Source organism: Triturus cristatus, chromosome 6 (genome assembly GCF_964204655.1).
Source record: "Triturus cristatus chromosome 6, aTriCri1.1, whole genome shotgun sequence".
NCBI classification, from domain to species: Eukaryota; Metazoa; Chordata; class Amphibia; order Caudata; family Salamandridae; genus Triturus; species Triturus cristatus.
The window spans coordinates 1,398,864,985-1,398,877,854 of NC_140589.1; the positions used below are offsets into that span (position 1 = coordinate 1,398,864,985).

General features: G+C 44.3%; 1 protein-coding gene across 2 annotated transcripts in view; it reads right to left on the reverse strand.

The window, feature by feature from the left end:
• Positions 1–12,870, reverse strand: part of CFAP61 (cilia and flagella associated protein 61) — a 2,048,453-nt gene that overhangs the window by 1,770,844 nt on the left and 264,739 nt on the right. The gene's annotated exons all lie outside the window — the stretch shown is intronic.

Consider the following 12,870-nt stretch of genomic DNA (forward strand, 5'->3'; position numbering starts at 1 on the left):
CAAAAGACACCAAAGTTATAAATAAGATATGTGCCGTACGTTATGCGACATGTCCACAGTTCTTGTGCCTTTACATTTCACTGAGAATACAAAATTATACATTATACATTATTAGATTACTTATGAGTGCCATTGTTGTAAATAGAACACAAAAAAAGGCAACACAAAAAGATGATGGCCAGAATGCTGAAACCATCACCCCCAGTCACAGATATGGATTTAATCCATTGGTATTTTGCTCGCCACGCCATTCCAGTTTGGACCCAGCCATATACAGATCAGCCTTGACCCTGCTCCCCATGGGAACTGTCCAGTCCAAACTGCCAAGCCAAGTTCTTCCAGGACCAGAAAACTAGCATCCTGAAACTGTCACCCCTCATCAGCCAGGTTAGCTTGAAACCGGTAATGTAGCGAGCACAGGACCCACGTCTTGGCATACCTTTCCCACTTAGGGCAAAAATGCAACACAAAAAGATGGTGGACGGAATGCTGAACATTGTCAAACGTTCACCTGCTAATCACAGATCTGGGTTTAATCCATCACTAGTTTGCTTGCCACGCCATTTCAGTTTAGACCCAGCCATATGCCAAATAGCCTTGACCATGCTCCCCATGGGAACAGACCAGTGCTTACTGCCAGACCTGGTCCTCCCTGGATCGGTAAACAAGCATCCTGGGACCTGTTACGGGGTATCACCCCTCATCAGCAAGACTAGCTTGAAACGGGTAGCGTAGTGAGCACAGGGCCCACATCTGGGCATATCCTTCCCACTTAAGGCGAAAATGCAACACACTTACACTCTAAATGTCCAAGTCCCAATAGTTTTTCAACACTCAAGTAAAACCTAGTAGCATAAAACACATCATTTACAGTGGCAAATAACATTCCTTGTTCAAAGAATCAGTAGAAATACCTCCAGTACAGTGGATCTGCCTTGAAAACAAAGCTACTACCATGGGTAAGTTTGTGGGTGCATTTTGGGAGGGTTCACCTGTAAAAGCTGCTAATGTCCGACACACAGGTAGGTTTGTGGCTATTCATCAACTATTTATTTTTTACTTTTTTATTAACCATCCAAACAGTCGACAATACAGAGCATTGGAAATACAGACAGACATGCTTCGAGTCTAAGAGCATACACGGGTACAAACATACAAATTACACTGAGTGACAATAGGGGTTATGGCGTAGGTTGGTCGTCTGAATAAGGGTCCGGGGGGGAGCACAGATACATCCGCAATAGTTATTTCATTTGTTCCAGATGGAGGACCATTTTCTGGGACATCCACGGGAGACATACATAGTTTTTCCCCTGAACATGCACCAGTCCATGTCGTTTTTCCAGGAGATCACCCCGGGTGGCTCCCTCGCCCGCTATGACTGCGTTATGTTCCACTTGGCTATCATTTGGCCCAGAGTAGCCCATATCTTACTTCTCTGCTGTTGAGGTCAGTGGGCTCCCAGATATTCAAGAGGCATCTCTTTGCTTCCGGCCGTATAACTACGCCTGACACTCGACCAAAGGACTGAATGAGGGGGCACCCCCAAATTATGTGCCTAAATGAGCCAATCTGTCCACATCCGCGCCTACAAGTACCCTCATCCATCCTACCCATTTTAACCAGTGTTGGTCCGGAGACGTATATCCAGTGAAGGATCTTTACTGTAACAGACGTAATATAGAAGAGATGGCAACCTCTTTTGGGGAGGCCAGAGCCTCCTGCCACTTCTCATCATCTATCTCAAGCCCATCTCCCTCCCAATGCTGTCTCAGGAGTATCAGGGGATCCGGTGTGTTGTTGACCAACTTTTTGTATGTCAAAGATATATGACCCCATCTGGTAAGTAGCCATCTAATAGTCTGTCCTCTAGTGGCGAAGCGTCCGATAGGGAGGTGTCCCTGGGTAGGTTCAACTGTAGTGCGTGTCTAACTTGCAGATAACGGAAGTATTTTAAGTCTGCGAGGTTGTGGCTTTGCTGCAAATCTGCGAACTATACCACCTCTCTGTTTTTCCACAGGTCACCGATAGTAGAGATCCCATTCAGATCCCACTTGTCGAACCCCTTGGTGGTGCCCTGCTTTTCCGAGTCCCACAGCGGAGTTGCCAGAGAGAGTTTCCCATCCCACCCCAAGCTTTTGCTCGCTGTGTGCCACACAGCCACTGAGTGTTTAGTCGGGCCCATAAGGGGATACCGGTGGGGTCTGGAATATAGGGCTCTGCAGTATGTACCCCCAGGAAGTAACCATTTATCCATCCTGTAAGCAGGATCATCTCCAGATTTATATACACAGTGATTTATGGCCGCCAGGTGTGCGGCCCAGTAATATCTCTTTATGTCGGGTAGACCGATACCCCCACCATACCAACCCAGGATTAACTTCTGTAGCGCAATCCGAGGCCTACCCTCCCACAACAAGTTTCTCTGCAGAGCTTCTATCTCTCTAAAATAACTGGTTGGAACTAGATCGAGTGAATTCTGCAGGTATTCACCAACTATTTGACAGTAGTTTCCCACTTTGAGCTAGCTCATAAATGTCTGCCTTTGAAGTACAGGAGTAAATGTATTTTAAAGTGGGAAAGGAGGAAGAGACACACTTCAAATTAACTGATGACATTAAAGGGAAAGATGTTTCTCCACATGGCAAACATTTTCCCCATAAAGAAAAATGCTACTAAAGACTGGAAATGTTAGATTTCTCTAGGCAAACATACACGAGCATTCATGGAAATCAGGGATAGTTGCAGGTTCCCAGGAGCTTTACCGGAATTCATTGTGAATTCATAAAATGAAGTACTTTTTTCCCAAAAGTAGGAGGAAGCACCTGGGAGACTATAATTTATGATGAAGGCCCTAAATAATCACACTCTATCATTAGATGGAAGTTCAAGAAATAATGCAATTTGTTTGTGTCTACCATGTACAGCAGTAAGTATATTTATGTGAACCTCCCCCATAATCCTCACTGCAAATTGTTATGAAAATTAGGTTTATACATATGTACATTTCAGCACAGCTATTTTATATAATTCTGCTATTTACCTAATGTCACTGTATTTTATCTCTCTCTCTCTCTAAATATATATATATATATATATATATATATACATACACATATATGCACAGACATTGTTTTGTTTTCAACTATCTGTATTTAAATATGGTTTAATTATTTATTCTTGCGGCTTTTAAAAATGTAAAAAAAAATAACATTTAAAAATGTATAACAAATGACGGTTCTAATGGTCGGAGCAGCATTGTGATATTAGTATTAATCACTATTTGTGCTACGACATTTACGATTCTAATTGTTATGCTTTATTCAACCTAATTGCACATACTATAAAAAAGTTTTGAAATAGAGGTTCTCAATACATGATTTGAATGTATTAATTGTTCATTGTGCTTAACCAGTCAATTTTGTTATTTTTCAATATAACTTTGAGCCGCAAGTTTGAGTATGTTGTCCAGCTCTATCATTACTGTCACATGTTGTGTCAGGTGAGGGTTTTACACCCAATAAAAACTCTGTATGCACATAATGCGGTCATGTGACCAAGTACCTGGAGGCCCGAAACGCGTCATGAAGGAGCACTGCACTTTAACTTAAATAAATTGAAATAATTTTGGCACCAGCTTAAGAAGTAGTCCTTACCTGTTTGTTTGTGCGTCAAGGGCACAAGGGAGTGTAATTGGATATAGATATATATATATAATTTTGCTTCCAATATTTATATTCACCAATCACTTTCTTTTTAACTTTATGTATATTTATCTCACGCCACGATAGCACTTTAGCACTTAAACATATCGGAAAACAACTGAAGGCATGCGTACACTGCATGCAGGCAATCACTTTGAGGATTTATCCCAATCATCTAAGAGAAAGCGGATCTCCAAACTATGCGCAGGGTATATAATATGCAGATATGCAGGACAGATTGGGACAGTCTACCACCAAACTTGAATAGATACATTTCCGACATATTGGACATACGTAGATTCAGGTATTTGACATCAATAATTAATGTCTAATGAAATGGCCAAAAATGACATAAATGAAATATTTCAATTGATATTAGCGTTGTCTAGACATAGACTGTTTCCAAATGTTTCAATAATCAATGTATCCCAATATGAAATGCCCCAATATAGAAACATTCGAAAAAAAAATTCTATATCAATGATTTTCTGATGCCACGTGATATCCACTCATTATGCACTGTCACTTTAAAAATGGCAAACAGTTTACACCACTATGTCATGTGAACAAGGCTCGCGGGAGCCGAAACGTGTTATGGCGACTAAGGTATAAAACCACCATTTTTGCACTTACACTGGGTCCGTGTTTGGAGGAATCCGATTGAAGACGGAAATATTATATATATATATATATATATATATATATATATATATATATATATATATATGAATTCTCAAAGTGCCCTGAAGCTTTGGAGGAGCACTCGACGATGTTTGGCCATCCAGCTTCTTAATGCAGCCTGCTTCCAAAGTGCACGTTTTATTTTCATTGTGCCTACGCGTTTCAGGGCCTCAAGCCCCTTCTTCCTGGGCAATAAACAGCACACCTGAGCCCTGCATGTCATTTCCGGTATTTATTCACCATGTCCACTCCCCATGGGCGTATAAATCTTACGCTATCCCTTGGTGCATTGTGGGGCATGGAGTCCGATGTGCAGGTAATTAATCTCCTTTTAGTAAGTTCATGCGTGCGTTTAAAATTTTATTTTCATTAGTTTGCTCTAAGTGAGTCACGCACTGGAAAGCCTGCTTAATTCGCATATCAAACATCGTGCCGATGAAAGTCCTGAACAGTTCAGAGCTCCGGCCTCAATCAGCTGGGAAATGCCTTCCATCCCAACTGACGATGTTGCTTCCTCCCACGGCCGGGCAGCCGTGCAGTAAAATGAATTCTCAAAGTGCCCTGAAGCTTTGGAGGAGCACTCGACGATGTTTGGCCATCCAGCTTCTTAATGCAGCCTGCTTCCAAAGTGCACGTTTTATTTTCATTGTGCCTACGCGTTTCAGGGCCTCAAGCCCCTTCTTCCTGGGCAATAAACAGCACACCTGAGCCCTGCATGTCATTTCCGGTATTTATTCACCATGTCCACTCCCCATGGGCGTATAAATCTTACGCTATCCCTTGGTGCATTGTGGGGCATGGAGTCCGATGTGCAGGTAATTAATCTCCTTTTAGTAAGTTCATGCGTGCGTTTAAAATTTTATTTTCATTAGTTTGCTCTAAGTGAGTCACGCACTGGAAAGCCTGCTTAGTTCGCATATCAAACATCGTGCCGATGAAAGTCCTGAACAGTTCAGAGCTCCGGCCTCAATCAGCTGGGAAATGCCTTCCATCCCAACTGACGATGTTGCTTCCTCCCACGGCCGGGCAGCCGTGCAGTAAAATGAATTCTCAAAGTGCCCTGAAGCTTTGGAGGAGCACTCGACGATGTTTGGCCATCCAGCTTCTTAATGCAGCCTGCTTCCAAAGTGCACGTTTTATTTTCATTGTGCCTACGCGTTTCAGGGCCTCAAGCCCCTTCTTCCTGGGCAATAAACAGCACACCTGAGCCCTGCATGTCATTTCCGGTATTTATTCACCATGTCCACTCCCCATGGGCGTATAAATCTTACGCTATCCCTTGGTGCATTGTGGGGCATGGAGTCCGATGTGCAGGTAATTAATCTCCTTTTAGTAAGTTCATGCGTGCGTTTAAAATTTTATTTTCATTAGTTTGCTCTAAGTGAGTCACGCACTGGAAAGCCTGCTTAATTCGCATATCAAACATCGTGCCGATGAAAGTCCTGAACAGTTCAGAGCTCCGGCCTCAATCAGCTGGGAAATGCCTTCCATCCCAACTGACGATGTTGCTTCCTCCCACGGCCGGGCAGCCGTGCAGTAAAATGAATTCTCAAAGTGCCCTGAAGCTTTGGAGGAGCACTCGACGATGTTTGGCCATCCAGCTTCTTAATGCAGCCTGCTTCCAAAGTGCACGTTTTATTTTCATTGTGCCTACGCGTTTCAGGGCCTCAAGCCCCTTCTTCCTGGGCAATAAACAGCACACCTGAGCCCTGCATGTCATTTCCGGTATTTATTCACCATGTCCACTCCCCATGGGCGTATAAATCTTACGCTATCCCTTGGTGCATTGTGGGGCATGGAGTCCGATGTGCAGGTAATTAATCTCCTTTTAGTAAGTTCATGCGTGCGTTTAAAATTTTATTTTCATTAGTTTGCTCTAAGTGAGTCACGCACTGGAAAGCCTGCTTAATTCGCATATCAAACATCGTGCCGATGAAAGTCCTGAACAGTTCAGAGCTCCGGCCTCAATCAGCTGGGAAATGCCTTCCATCCCAACTGACGATGTTGCTTCCTCCCACGGCCGGGCAGCCGTGCAGTAAAATGAATTCTCAAAGTGCCCTGAAGCTTTGGAGGAGCACTCGACGATGTTTGGCCATCCAGCTTCTTAATGCAGCCTGCTTCCAAAGTGCACGTTTTATTTTCATTGTGCCTACGCGTTTCAGGGCCTCAAGCCCCTTCTTCCTGGGCAATAAACAGCACACCTGAGCCCTGCATGTCATTTCCGGTATTTATTCACCATGTCCACTCCCCATGGGCGTATAAATCTTACGCTATCCCTTGGTGCATTGTGGGGCATGGAGTCCGATGTGCAGGTAATTAATCTCCTTTTAGTAAGTTCATGCGTGCGTTTAAAATTTTATTTTCATTAGTTTGCTCTAAGTGAGTCACGCACTGGAAAGCCTGCTTAATTCGCATATCAAACATCGTGCCGATGAAAGTCCTGAACAGTTCAGAGCTCCGGCCTCAATCAGCTGGGAAATGCCTTCCATCCCAACTGACGATGTTGCTTCCTCCCACGGCCGGGCAGCCGTGCAGTAAAATGAATTCTCAAAGTGCCCTGAAGCTTTGGAGGAGCACTCGACGATGTTTGGCCATCCAGCTTCTTAATGCAGCCTGCTTCCAAAGTGCACGTTTTATTTTCATTGTGCCTACGCGTTTCAGGGCCTCAAGCCCCTTCTTCCTGGGCAATAAACAGCACACCTGAGCCCTGCATGTCATTTCCGGTATTTATTCACCATGTCCACTCCCCATGGGCGTATAAATCTTACGCTATCCCTTGGTGCATTGTGGGGCATGGAGTCCAATGCTCGCTGTCAGATGTGTCTTTTAACAGCCCTGGAAGAAGAGACCCAGTGTCTTGAAACGCGTTGGCAAAACAGAAGAATGATGGATGGATATGAAAGGCAGCCTGCAAATTAAAACCGGAAGGTGGGAAGGCTGTAGAGTGCTCTCTCGCTGCGCAAAGGCACTTTGGGATTTTATATATATATATATATATATATATATATATATAAAAAAAACACCTTCTTCCGTCGAAGACGATGAGGCGACACAGCGGGGCTTGCAAAGATATATATATATATATTGCTTTTACGAACCTGTTCTTATGTAAAGCTCTCTGGCACCCACTTGCTCTTTTCCGCGCTGTAAGAAACCATCAATAATTAACAAAAATATTTGTGCCTGTCAGTAAAGTGTGGGCCCGGCAGTTCACAAGAAATCAATTTTGTTCTGCGCGAGAAGTAGTGTTCAACCACATCTGTTCCTTTTCACAGGGCAGGAATGGTGAACAAAAGGGCCAGTATCTGCTGATTCTAAATACTGGAGAGATATGGCATTAGGAAACAAAGTCAGAGGAGCAGCACAAGCATAAAGATCGCTAAGACGAACGTAGGGTTTCCCATTTGTACCAGTCAATGATGCTCGGCCATCGGCAACCAAAGCATCTCTTCAGCTGGATAGTGCAAATTTGTAACTGTTGGACTGCAAGGTTACATTCAATTCTTTATTTGGTTGCTTTCCCTACCTCTGGCTCTTGGTTCAAATCTCTTCCAGGCTGCCCATGCAATAACTCCTCAACCAAACAACAGTGCACTTTATGCTCTTTTGAACTCTATATATATCAACTTGAGAAAATGTTTTTTACTAACACTTTTAAAGCACAAGCACTTTACATCGCACCAAGAGGGGCTGATCTTTTTAAAATGCTTAAATACTCTCATAATTTGTTTCTCTGTCCTTAATTATATCTTGTCTGCAATAAACTTGCAGAGATATGCTTCATAATAATATTTCCTTTTTAGCCCTGATAATATTGTTAACAGTATTTAAATGAAGGTTAACCTCCAGTAGTGCCCATAAAGTAATGTTATATTATTTGCTAAATGTTTACATACATTATATTCTATTGTGTTTTTTGTCCTCAATAACCCTTGATCATGTAAAACTATATGATGTAGAAAGTTTTTTCTAAAATATTTTTTCTTTGGTCATTGTTATGACCAAATAAAGACTATTAACTGACTGCCAGATATATGATCTGTGCTATAGAAAGGTCCAGGCCATCTGAGGCCAACCAAACCTTTTCCTCAATATGCCTATGTAAAAAATGTAGCAAGAAGATCTTCCTGGACCTCACTTATCTCAACGAAGTCAAACTCCCGAAGTTGAACATAGCATTGCATTCCTTTGTACTAGCTCATATTTCGACCCTCAGAGCAGTAAGACTCAGTGTATATAGACTCTCATGAGGCATGCATCCATTTAACTGTGATGAGCTTCTGAGCAATCACTTCATGTGCGACTTACACATGTATTATATATAAAATATTTAAGCTCAAGGTATAGTAAAGACAGTTAATTTTAAATTATATATCAATATGATGTTCCTTGTTAGGCATGTCTTGCTAGGGTTCTCTTCATAGTGCCTGTTCTGAGAGTAACACAGTAATGAGTAGGTAACTATTTACAGGCTTTTGGAATCCCTCTAAAGTCAGAAAGACCAATACATAGAATCAAAGACCAATCAATGAAGGGTATAATGTTAAGCACGCACTTAGAATTGGCCTATATGCAAGCAAGTCTCTACCATAGATAGATATTAAAGCACCTGAGATCTTTGATCAAAGAACCCCTTTAAAAACTTCGGTAAAAGTAAGGTTCAGTGCCAAAGTAAAGGATAATCACTAAAGCTCTGCTTTCACTATTAGCCATGCAAAAGGAGGAAGGCCAACTACTGAATGTGTCTTTTTTGTCTCATGCTATTTATTAGTTTCTGTTAAGGAATACAAGTGCAACATATACGAACTTCAATAACACCATCTCAAACCCCATAGCCACATGGAAATTCTTCAAGCTCTGATCGTGTGTGCCCGGTGAAGCATACATAACCAGTTTAGGGCAGTTTACCTGGAAACTATGTATTGTACCATATCATTCTTTTCCCTCCAATAATTGTGGGGACATTAAGGCCCTTATTATGATGTTGTGTGGAAAGCCATCCAAAAGCTTGTCGGAGTCTTTTCACCTGACATCATAGGTTTCTCTCCGACAGCTGTATTATGATACTGGCAGTTGGAGGGAAACCCGCAGGGGAATTCTGCTCTGCTTCCGACGGGCTCACAGTGCCTGTGGGGGTGCCAGCTGGAATTGTGATCCCTAAATGATAGGGGAGCCAGCCTCGGCTCCGCCGTCATGATTACAATGCCGCTTTCTGCCTGCCCTTTCATGGTGGTCAGCCCACCATGAAAAGGCAGGCAGAAAGTGACTTTGGCGGCCCCTAGCAGGGCCCCCTGGCCCTCTGCTATTGGGACTATGGTGCCCCCTCAAACATCAATTTTTCTATTGCAGCTTGTGCTGCAGCCCTTTTCTGGACGCCACACAAGCTGCAATAGAGAAACAGCTGTTTTGGACCACCCATAGGGAGGTCACATCCTAATACTGCGAGTGGAACCGCTGACTAATAGTTGGGCGATTCCAGTCCCACTTTGGTGTTGGTCAGACGCTCGTCCAACCGACATTGTAATCAGGCCCTAAGTGTGGACGCCTCACATGATGTCAATGGAGAGGCAAACATGTGAATGGACACCATCCTTCACAAAATCTTGGTATTGCAATTGTGCCAGATGCTCAAGCACAAAGATCAATGGAGATAACGTATTCTTGTCTCGTCCCTCTCTTTATGGCCTACTTTGGAGACATTTTCCAAATGCCCCTCATGCTAGTTGAGATTTCTGTGTACAATAAACACACCCATGCGATAGATGTGCTACCAAACTCAAAGCCTTTTTAAATTACCTGTTGTGTATAACCAATCAACAGTATCAAGCGCCTTGTGGGCAGATACATTTGCAATGGCATAAGGCTATGTGTAGTCCTGTCAGTTTACCATAATCAGATAAAGGCATTCAATATTTATAGCCAATTTCCACTTAGTTATCAATCACGACTGATCCACACCTATCAATTTGTGTATGACTTTGGAAAGGCTGTTCATAACTATCTTCTCTAAGATCTTTTTGTCCATGGATAGTAATTGATAGGAACCTAATTCTAATTGAACTTTCCCAGAACTGAAAGTACCACGACAATTGTCGCTCTCATCAATTTGGATAATTTATCCATTTGTTAAGCCTTTTTGTACGCTTCCAACAGTCTAAGGGCTAACGTTTCTGTAAGTCTCTTGTTAAATTTGACAGCTAATTTGTTCGACCTGTCAGCCCTTTGGGTGGTCCCTCCTCATCATTATTTATTTTGTCCCACTTTTGCCTCAAACCCTGTTAGTATTTTTCCTTTTTGGGAACCACCAGACTTTTTAGTGTTGATGCAGGGTCAGGGAGCCATTTTCCCTACCCCTGGAACTTCTGTCTGAGGGCCTGAAACACAAAATGGTGGCCACCCATTGTCACCTGTGACATCACTGGAACCTACTAGTACCTTCCAGAACATTCTAGAACCCTGTGACAGTGTGAGGCAGGTTTAGAATGTTGGGAAGCCAGCTCAGAGTTGGCAGTTGGAGTTGGCAGTTGGCACCTGACTGGTGAAGGAAGAGCAGCACAACACTGAAGGAGGAAGGAGTGAGGCAGCAGGGGTGGAAACTTGTGCCTGGAGTGGGGTCCAGAAACCCACCCTTGATACTAGTCCCTACTGACTGAGCCCAGCCTGGAGCCCTGTGTGGGATAAAGTCAAGAAGAACCAACTCAAGGACCTGAACAGCCGGAACAGGCCATGGAAGTAAAGAACAGCAAGTTCCTGACCTGTCTATTGGTATCTTCCTGGAGTCCGACGCCGAGAAGCCTAGAGACCTGGGGCCGGAGGTGAAGAAGTGGCGCTGACTGGAAAGCAGACGTCGTACCCGGAGCCGCCAGAGGTCGAGAGAGGGCGCCGACGGAGGTCGTGGAGACACCAGAGGTCGAGGAGGAAGTCACCTGAGGTCGAGTGTGCGGCGTCAACGGGGGAGTGAAGTCCGCCCTCCGGATTCGCCGGAGACCGAGGTGAATCGTGCCGGAGGTCGGGAGTGGAGATCGCACTCCGGAGTCGCCGGAACCTGAGGAAAGGAGCACCGGAGGTCGGGAGTGGAGATCGCACTCCGGAGTCGCCGGAACCTGAAGGGAAGAGCATCGGAGGTCGGGAGTGGAGGTCGCACTCCGGAGACACCCGGAAGTAGGGAGATCGTGTCCCTGTGACGCCGGAGACCGACATGGAATCGAGGCTGCCCAGCGACATCGAGCCGAGGCCGTCCGCCGACATCGATCCGGAACCACCTCACGGCGTCGACAGGAACTGACATCGAGCCGAGGCCGTCCGCCGACATCGATCCGGAACCGCCTCACGGCGTCGACAAGAACTGACATCGAGCCGAGGCCGGCTAGCGACATCGAACCGCAACCGCCTCACGGCGTCGACACGACTCCGGCGGAGTCGGAAGTTCATAAAGAGGGCAGTAAGTGGAATAGAGGGCGCCTAAGGCCCTGTGGAGCCCTAAGAGACCATCCTAGGGGCTAGAGAGGTGTTAGGACCAGCCTGGGAGTGCCAGGGGTGGACTGAGACTGATACAGTGACTTGTGTGAGGGGTTGTGTAGTTTGGGAGAGCCAGATTCCTAGATTACCCTTGATCTACCTCAGTTTTAGCCTCAGCCTTATCCAAGCTAGGTGAGACACCCTCAGGCCATCCACATAACCACAAGCTGTGATTGGGCCAAGTCAACCCATAGTACCTCACAAATGTGACCTGATTTGAAAGGGTACTGATGGCTTATATTTATTGAGAGTATTGTATTCTTTGCATTTATCCTATTTATTGTCTCACAGTATTTATTGTCTCACAGTATTTATTCCCTCACAGTATTTATTTGCCTATGTATTTTATGCACATCTATTTATTCATTGATTATTTATGATCTGAGCTTATTTATTTGACCTACCCTTTTTACAGAAGAAGCTTTGTGTACTGTAAGTGTGTTATTATTTATTTAACCTGCAACTAAGAGAAAACCTGATAAACACAGATATATTTTCATAAATTTTTAAGGTGTAGAGTCGTTTTTGGAACGGATGAACGCATGGTTATTGTGAGGGTGTGACGTACGCTTAACACGGTGCCTGAACCCCGACCGCTCGAGCCAAGCTACCCCTTGTGTTGGGAAAATCCTGGTGACTGCTAACCCCGGTTGCCCGGGGTTTTCTAACATAATTGGTGTTCAGCGGTGGGATAGAGCTGTGCTTGCGTCCACTCGACAATAACTGTGGGTAGTCCATTGGCCTACACCGGGAGTTTTCTCAAAGCGGACTTCCTAATTCTGAGTTTTGTTTTTCCAAATTTACTCTGGTGGTGGGAGGAGGTATTACAAAAGGTACCCCCCTGCATAGCTTCTGTAAACACCTGTCTTCTATTCTGAGTGGGCAAAATGGAGTTTGTGTTGGAAGATTTGGAAACTTACACTGTGGCCCAACTCAGAGAGTTTTGTCAGCGAGAGGGGGTGTATTG